A 7,500-nucleotide genomic window follows, 5' to 3' on the forward strand; every position below is an offset into this window, starting at 1 on the left:
CACAGAATTAAATTAAACATCTTTCATGTGTTCGTGCGCCTGTCACGTCACAGGAGGAGAAATGTCACCCAAAAAGACGTCTTTTGAGGCAAAACGTGCCGATGTGAACGGACCCAACCCAAGCCGAGCCACCCGAGAGGAGGACGTTAGTCTAACGGGAAGCGGTCGACCAGAGTTCAGCCATTTATTTTTTTCTTTCTTTTTTTCCCCCAATTCGACGACGTTGCAGCTCGAGAATGATTGCAAACTCCTTTCTTTTCAATTGCAGGACCTTTATAAAGTTCAAAGAAGAGGAATGTGTCTTTAGAGAGCGTTTTAAATGAGGCATTCCCGGGTTGATTCGAACGCGTTCAAGGGCTCGGCGTTGTCTGGACTTCGGCTTCGAGGTCTGGCTATCATACCTTAGTCTCAGGATTTTAGAAAGCCCTAAAATATCCAGAATGTTATATAAATAATTATTTTATGGATTAAAAGACTCATTGAACGCGAGAAATCGCCATTAATCAAACTGTAAGATGAATATTATCCTGGAATCCGAAGCCAAGCACAATCGCTTTCGGACGATGGCTAGGGACGTAACCAATGGCAACAACCTGGCCATGTTCTTCTCTCCCTGACTAGGTCCTGCTCCTCCTACACCTCAATCTACTCCTCCATGGAGTTGAGGTCTTTCTCCTCGTCCTCCTCCTCCTCCTCCTCCAGGGGGCTGCGAAGCAGAGGCCGTGAACTGTCGAGAGGTCATTCGACAGTCATTTATTCTCCATCTTTCTCTCTTGCCTTCTTCAAGAAGAAGATAGACTAGGGACGGTTTCTCTTAGACCGGGAAGGCGATTTAATAAAGATATTTCTAAATTATGAAAATATTCATGGCACAAAGACATAACAACACATCTAAAAGATGCTCATACTAATGTATGATCTTGGAAGGGGAACATACTAGCATATCATGCTGAAATAAAGCATACTATGTAGAAAAATATATATAAATCAACTGGCACAACACTACGCTATTACAAAAGTGTTAACTCTGTGTTGTCATTCAGAAGCCTTTATCATTACAGCTTTATTTGGGAACACACTCACTTGAGGATGAAAATACTAACATGTCCGAGAGATTGTCACACTAAAGTATGATCTTGGAAGGGGGGATAGACTGATATATTATTCTGGAATCGAAAAATACTGCCTTATATCACAGAACAGATCATATACAGCGACAAAACAAAAATAACAACACTGCATATTGTTCTGCGGTCGAAATGTACAGTCATGCTATTCTGGAACACCACATACCACAGTAGAAGGGAAGTATGCTGACACATCACACTGACATAATGCTATTCCAAGAGTGTTCGGTGTTGTTATTCATAAGTCTATGTCATTCAATTCTGCTTCATGCAACTTTCTCAGAAACTGCATTGAATGATCGACAGGTGACTGCACGTCTTAGCTTACCTGCCCATTCTTACTAGACACATTTTTGGCAAGTTTTGTTGCTTTACTGACCTTTCCAATGCTTTCTAAGGTTGTGTATTGCCTTGTGTCGTCAGCCAGGGACCTATCCATGAAATTACTAATTTAGATAATGATTCCTCTCTGTGTGTATGTATGTATATATATATATATATATATATATATATATATATATATATATATATATATATATATATATATATACCTGTGTATATATACATGCATGCATACATAACTGCTATATCAAAATTTACACTTTTCCACAAACAGAAAAACAAACAAAAAACAACGCCCACTGGGGGAAAACCAACACTTCAAAGAGAGAGAGAGAGATAAAACAACATCAAATGAAAGAAAACAAAACAAAAACAAACAAAAACAAGAACAGAAATTGAATGAAACCTCTTTGTGGTTACGTGGGGTCGTTGAACTCTCTAAAACCACGTGGTCAGGCACAAGCCTACTGAAGCCTGCTGTGCTTAATCCCCAGCCTCCCCCCCTTCCCCTGGTTTCCCTTTCTCACTACCCCGTTCCCCCTTCCCCTACCCCTTCCACATCTCCCTACCCGCTCCATGAAGCCCACTTATACCCCTCCAAACACACCCAACTCATACATAAATATCGCCATATATAACGAGTCTGTTTAGAAGTGGAGTGGAAAATGTATGGTATAATGTATGCCAGTGAGAGAGAGAGAGACAGAGAGAGACAGAGAGAGAGAGAGAGAGAGAGAGAGAGGTTTGATAACAAAGTAAGTTAATTCTCAAAGAGAGAACGTGACTTAAAAGACTGTAAGAGAGAGAGAGAGAGAGAGAGAGAGAGAGAGAGAGAGAGAGTGAGTTTGATCACAATATAAGTTAATTCTCAAAGAGAGAAATTCACATGAAAGACTACAAGGGACGTAAAGGAAGGAAGAGAGAGAGAGAGAGAGAGAGAGAGAGAGAGAGAGAGAGAGAGAGAGAGAGAGAGAGAGAGAGGAGATTTGATAAAGTAAATAAATTCTCAAAGAGAGAGGTGGCTGACTTAAATGAATGTAAGAGAGAGAGAGAGAGAGAGAGAGAGAGAGAGAGAGAGAGAGAGAGAGAGAATTTGAAAAAATATAAATTTCTCAAAGAGAGTCTGTGACATTAAGGACTGAGAGAGAGAGAATTTGGTAACAGAGTAAGTTAATTCCCAAATAGAGAATGTAACATAAAAGACTTCATAGAGAGAGAGAGAGAGAGAGAGAGAGAGAGAGAGAGAGAGAGAGAGAGAGAGAGAGAGAGAGAGAGAGAGAGACTTCAAACAAACCGATACATCTGAACATCTGCGTACACACATGCGTATAGATACACGATGCGTATGACTTGTATTTCCCAAAGACACCTGTTTTAAACACTTGTCAAAACAAGTGCTTTAACCGTAGCGGGTAAATGACCCCTAATTATTACAGGGTACAAAATATTCCCTCCTATTCCCCACCCATTTTTACCCCCTAACTGAAAAAAAGCGTAAGATAAACATAAGATTATATTCAGTTTATAATATCAATGTATATTATTCATTTACAACTAAATATCAATAATATTAAGCTGAATATTACTAGATTTTATAAGGGAATATTTAAATCATAATTAACAGACAGATATCTGCGTAACTGCTACAGAAAACAGATAGATATCTGCGTAACTGATACGAAAAAAACACATATCTGTGTAACTGCTACAGAAAACAGAGATATCTGTGTAACTGCTACAGAAAACAGAGATATCTGTGTAACTGCTACAGAAAACAGAGATATCTGCGTAACTGCTACAGAAAACAGAGATATCTGCGTAACTGCTACAGAAAACAGAGATATCTGCGTAACTGCTACAGGAAACAGAGATATCTGCGTAACTGCTACAGGAAACAGAGATATCTGCGTAACTGCTACAGAAAACAGAGATATCTGCGTAACTGCTACAGAAAACAGAGATATCTGCGTAACTGCTACAGAAAACAGAGATATCTGCGTAACTGCTACAGAAAACAGAGATATCTGCGTAACTGCTACAGGAAACAGACAGATATCTGCGTAACTGCTACAAAAAAACAGACAGATATCTGCGAACTGCTACAAAAACAGAAACAGATATCTGCTACAGAAAACGGAGATATCTGCAACTGCTACAGAAAACAGAGATGCTAACTGCTAAAAAAAACAGAGATATCAGACAGATATCTGCGTAACTGCTACAGAAAACAGAGATATCTGCAAAAAAAAAGAGATATCAACTGCAAGAAAACAGAGATATCAACTGCTACAGAAAACAGAGATATCTGCGTAGTAAAAACAATGATATCTCATTCATAAAAACAGTCATAGTAAAAAGCGTAAACAGAAAACAGATGAATGAATTGAAACAGAGATATCATTATCCAAAAAACAGAGATATCACGTCTATGGAAACGAGAGATATCTGAGAGAGAGAAAACGAGAGATCTGAGAACTGAGAGAGAAAACGGAGATATCTGAGAACTGAGAGAAAACAGAGATATCTGCGTAACTGCTACAGGAAACAGAGATATACCTGCTACAGAAAACAGAGATATGATATCTGCACTGGGCAGGAAACAGCCGTTTGCTTGAAACAGAGATATCGATATAGGAAACAGAGATATTCGCGTACGTATCTGCGCAGAGAGCAGAACGCTACAGAAAACAGAGATATCTGGCGCGCTTGCTACAAAACAGAGATATCTCATCCAGAGATATTTGCTGCTACAGGAAAACAGAGATATCTGCATAACTGCTACAGAAAACATATATATATATATATAAACAGAGATATATAACTGCTACAGAAAACGGAGATATCGCGCAACTGCAGAAAAACAGAGATATCTGCGTAATGCTATATAAAACAGATATATATAACTGCTATAGAAAACAGAGATATATATATATAGAAAACAGAGATATATATATATAGGAAACAGACAGATATCTGCGTAACTGCTACAAAAACAGACAGATATCTGCGTAACTGCTACAAAAAAACAGACAGATATCTGCGTAACTGCTACCAAAAAAACAAAACAAGACAGATACCTGCGTAGTAAAAAAAAATGTAGTCATTCATAAATTTAGTCATAGTAAAAAGCGTAAACTGCTGATGAATGAATTGACATGTGTCATTATCAAAATATTGAAATCACGTGGAGGGAGAGAGAGAGAGAGAGAGAGAGAGAGAGAGAGAGAGAGAGAGAGAGAGAGAGAGAGAGGGGCCCACGTCTACGCCAAGGGTAACAGCTAATACCCGCGACAGTTGATGGGCATTGGGCAGGAGCCGTTTCTTGAAGGTCGATATACCCCAGTCGCGACGTGCGCAGGAGCAGACGCTATTCGCGCTTTATCCAGTTTTGCCTCTGTTACGCATTTGCGCATTTTAAGACAAAACGCGCACACACAGACATAATATATATGTATGTATATGTAAATATATATATCTATATCTATATATATATATATATATATATATATATATATATATATATATATATATATATATATGAGAACCATAAACCTATATATATATATATATATATCAACAATTGTCCGTTCTCTGATGATAATAAAGGTATATTGGGTCCAAACTCATATATGGCTATTCCTTATCTGCCTCTGTTATATTTTATATATATATATATATATATTTCATATATATGATGTTTATTTACTTGCAGGAGAGAGAGATATGATGTTTATTTAGAGAGAGAGAGAGAGAGAGAGAGAGAGAGAGAGAGAGAGAGAGAGAGAGAGAGAGAGACTCAAAAAACTCACCGTCCTTAAATAAGGCGTTTTATGGTCTGTTAACCACAATAAGCAACCATATATTTGCCTTCTGAGAATCTACCATACACAACCATTTTAGTCAAGAAACAAAATCGACCATTTGACATCCTTCTACAGAGCATCTGATTTATTCAGTAAAGAGAGAGAGAGAGAGAGAGAGAGAGAGAGAGATAATGTCCTAAAGATCTCATTCCAAGTCACGTACACATCTAAGTCGCCCTGACGTCAAGAAATACAATAGGACACAACACAGCAATACATCAACTACAGCATCTAATACAATCTATGAACCATAGGTTACAATGCCATCTACTCTCACGTAGACTACAAAATAAATAAAATAAACAGCAGGGTGGTATGCCCCTACGATGCCCTTCCACTATTCCCCTCTGATACCAACTCTTTTTCTCTCAGTAAGCTTCTGAGTTTGACAGAACAAAACCAGTCGGCCATTTCTAAGGGATACGACGTGAAGTTTAAAGTTAGCTTCATAAATTTGTGGTTAGGGCACCAGCCTAGCTAGTGACACGGCCAGGATTCGATTCCTGGGTGAGACGGAACAATGTAGATTTGTTTAGTTGAAACAAATGCACAAACAACAGGGAAACAACAACACGAACCCCTTCATAAGAAGACTGCAAAATGTTGTTGGGTTTTTGTTACAACCAAACAAGAAATCTGTTTTGGTAGATGTGAGGTTTCACTGTCATCCAAATCAGGCAGAGAGAGAGAGAGAGAGAGAGAGAGAGAGAGAGAGAGAGAGAGAGAGAGAGAGAGAGAGAGAGAGAGAGAGAGAGATCTCAAACTATGTCATTGCATTTTTAAATATGTAATATGCTGTCTGCTAATATGGAGGCTTCATGCACACACACACACACACACACACACACACACATATATATATATATATATATATATATATATATATATATATATATATATATATATATATATATATATACAATCAATATATAAACATTATATTCATACAATCATCAGTAAACATTTCTTCATACTGGTATCTGCTGACATCAATGAGATAGATTATTATTATTATTATTATTATTATTATTATTATTATTATTATTATTATTATTATTATTATTATTATTGTAATACCCTTAAAGGTAGAATCCTTACGTATTTACCTTAACACGCAAAACTGAAGTTAAAAATCTATGAATTTGAATTTATACGGTACAGTTATAACATACAATGCAAATGTCGTTGTTAATACGGACAATAATGCTGTTAGCCTTATAATAATAATAATAATAATAATAATAATAATAATAATAATATGATATTTTTCTCTATATAAGAGCAATAGTCTGCTGGTAATATAATCCACTGCTTAGTCTTAACATCCTCCACTCCGCTCTCTCTCTCTCTCTCTCTCTCTCTCTCTCTCTCTCTCTCTCTCCCGCTTACAGTACCCACTATAAAGGAGATTTGGTTATGACCTAGTACAAGGTCGCGTTGATGGTGAGAGAGAGAGAGAGAGAGTATTTACATACCTAATAGGCAAAAGAGTACCACTCCTATTATAACGCCCTGACGAATAGCTTCTACTGAGAGAGAGAGAGAGAGAGAGAGAGAGAGAGAGAGAGAGAGAGAGAGAAGAGAGAGAGAGAAAGTATTCATACATAATATACACAGGCGAAAGAGCAACGTTCCCATTATAAAACCCCTGACATTTAAGTTATTGATTTTTCCCCGGAAACCAAAACAAAACAAATCTGTTATGAAAACAATAGATACGCGATTTCGGTTTCTTATTCTTGATTTATAAGTATATCATCAAGCCACTCCAAGTACTCCTAAGTAAATAAATATGAATTATAAATGTTTTTGAAGGTATCATATGGAAGAAATATTAAATATGTTTAAAATCAAGTTAGTAATAAGGCAATGTAAGTTAGATTTAAACCTTATATAAAGAGAAATTTGAGAATGTTAACATCCTCCATCACCATTCCTCGGTAGTATAGTGGTTAGTATCCCCGCCTGTCACGCGGGAGACCGGGGTTCGATTCCCCGCCGGGGAGGAATGCCTTTTGAAGAGAAAAACCAGGTGTATGTTCGTTTGTGTGTCCGTGCGCGCGCGCAAAACGAGTCCTGATGCGCTGGAACTCTCTTGGTCCGGGGAGGTACAACGGCTTCTATTCTCGTTTTCTGTTGCCGCGTCGGGTTGATGATAAGGGGAACTA

The 7,500-nt window shown here is 37.6% G+C and overlaps 1 long non-coding RNA gene and 1 other non-coding gene across 2 annotated transcripts in view; one reads left to right on the forward strand and one right to left on the reverse strand.

Annotated features, from left to right (window-relative positions):
- The window catches only part of LOC136852885 (uncharacterized), a 422,752-nt gene that overhangs the window by 267,918 nt on the left and 147,334 nt on the right, over window positions 1–7,500 (reverse strand). The gene's annotated exons all lie outside the window — the stretch shown is intronic.
- TRNAD-GUC (transfer RNA aspartic acid (anticodon GUC)) lies at window positions 7,267–7,338 on the forward strand. Its single transcript has one exon. It is a non-coding gene; the product is annotated as a tRNA-Asp (tRNA).

This window comes from Macrobrachium rosenbergii, chromosome 26 (genome assembly GCF_040412425.1).
Source record: "Macrobrachium rosenbergii isolate ZJJX-2024 chromosome 26, ASM4041242v1, whole genome shotgun sequence".
NCBI lineage: Eukaryota > Metazoa > Arthropoda > Malacostraca > Decapoda > Palaemonidae > Macrobrachium > Macrobrachium rosenbergii.